Source organism: Phoenix dactylifera, chromosome 5 (genome assembly GCF_009389715.1).
Source record: "Phoenix dactylifera cultivar Barhee BC4 chromosome 5, palm_55x_up_171113_PBpolish2nd_filt_p, whole genome shotgun sequence".
NCBI lineage: Eukaryota > Viridiplantae > Streptophyta > Magnoliopsida > Arecales > Arecaceae > Phoenix > Phoenix dactylifera.
The window spans coordinates 14,546,574-14,548,216 of record NC_052396.1 but is presented as its reverse complement, the minus strand read 5'-3'; the positions used below and the strand labels follow the sequence as shown (position 1 = coordinate 14,548,216).

At 39.7% G+C, this 1,643-nt stretch overlaps 1 pseudogene; it reads left to right on the top strand.

The window, feature by feature from the left end:
- The first annotated feature begins 1,046 nt into the window (after positions 1–1,046).
- LOC120110953 lies at positions 1,047–1,144 on the top strand (annotated as a pseudogene).
- The last annotated feature ends 499 nt before the right edge of the window (positions 1,145–1,643 follow it).

The following is a 1,643-nucleotide window of genomic DNA, read 5'->3' as shown; positions in this document are numbered from 1 at the left end:
GAAGAGGTACATTGATTTTTACTTGCTTAAAAAGCTCAAGAATTTCAGAGTTTGGTTCAAGCTTTTGCAAGGGCTTTAATCTTTATGGAAATGGTGCAGGAAAAGGACATTCAATTTTTTCAGTAGATGTTGGTGCTTCAGTTTCTTCATTATCCTTTTCTTTTGTCTTGGGAGGGTCAGAATCTGGTATGACTTGTGTTTGTTCTGGGACTGGTCGGTCAATAATCTTTCCACTTCGCAAAGTTATTATACTCTTTGCTTGCTCTTTATGCGAAGTTGAAGATGATGCATTACTACCGCCATAGACTTGAGGATTAGGTTGTGGTTGAGCTGGTAGCTTACCTTTCTCTTGAGCACTTAAAACAGTGGTCAGCGTTGTCAGTTGATTTCTTAATTCATCATTGATTTTGGCTTGACCTTGCATGAAAGATTCCAAAGTTTCTTCGAGACTGAATTTTTGAGGGGGTGGGTGTGCATAATGAGGTTGCGGAGGTGGAGGAGTTGGGTTATATACTTGTTGAGGTTGGTCATTCCTCTACCTGAAATTTAGATGGTTCTTCCATCCAGGGTTGTAAGTACCCGAAAAAGGATTATTGAAAGATTTTTGATAGGTATTCATAACATTGGCCTGATCGTGCAAGACTTCCTTGAATGCGGGTATTGTGGGGCAATCAGTGATGAGATGGCCAGGCATCTCGCAAATCCTACAACACTCGCTGTTATGTTCTACGGTCTTGACGGGTTCAATCCTTCTAAGTTTAATTTCCTCTACCTTCCTAGTAAGGGCTGCCATTTTAGCTTGAATATCATCCTGAGTATTAAGGTTGTAAAGGCCCCCGTGTGGAATGCTAGTAGTCTTAGGCAAAGGTTTATTCACTCTATCCCCTGTATCCCATAATTGTGCAGTCTCTGCGAGAGAGTCTAAATAGTCCCATGCCTCATCGGGTTGCTTTTCCAGAAATAGACCATTGCACATAGTCTCTATAAATTGTTTTAATTGTGGAGACAATCCCTCGTAAAAGAAACTAATGGTTCTCCATGTTTCAAACCCATGATGAGGACAAGAGAGTAGCAAATCTTTAAATCTCTCCCAGCATTCATAAAATGTTTCATGGTCTTTTTGTTGGAAATTACTAATGTGCCTTTTCAAAAAATTAGTCCTTTGTGCGGGAAAGAACTTTTTTAAGAATTCTCTTTGCATATCATGCCATGTTCCTAACGATCTTGGTCTCAAGGAGTTCAGCCATGTTTTGGCTTTATCCTTCAAGGAAAAAGAAAACAAGGTTAATTTAAGGACATCTTCCGATACATTTGGCACTCTAAATGTGATGCTAATTTCCTCAAAATCCTTAAGGTGAAGATAAGGGTTCTCGGATTCCATTCCATGATACTTTGGCAGCAATTGAATTACTCCTGGTTTGATTTCAAAGTGTCCTACATTTTCAAGAATAATCATGCATGAAGGTTGACTAGTCCTAGTGGGATGTAAGTATTGTCGAAGTGTCATAACTGGGGGTCTACCTTCATCACCATGGTGACTTCCTACATCATCAGGAAAATTTGCCATCTCACAAGGTGTGAGATACTGCGAAGGAATTTCAAGGGTGTGTCCTAAGGGATGATCTAAAGTTGTACGACTTAAT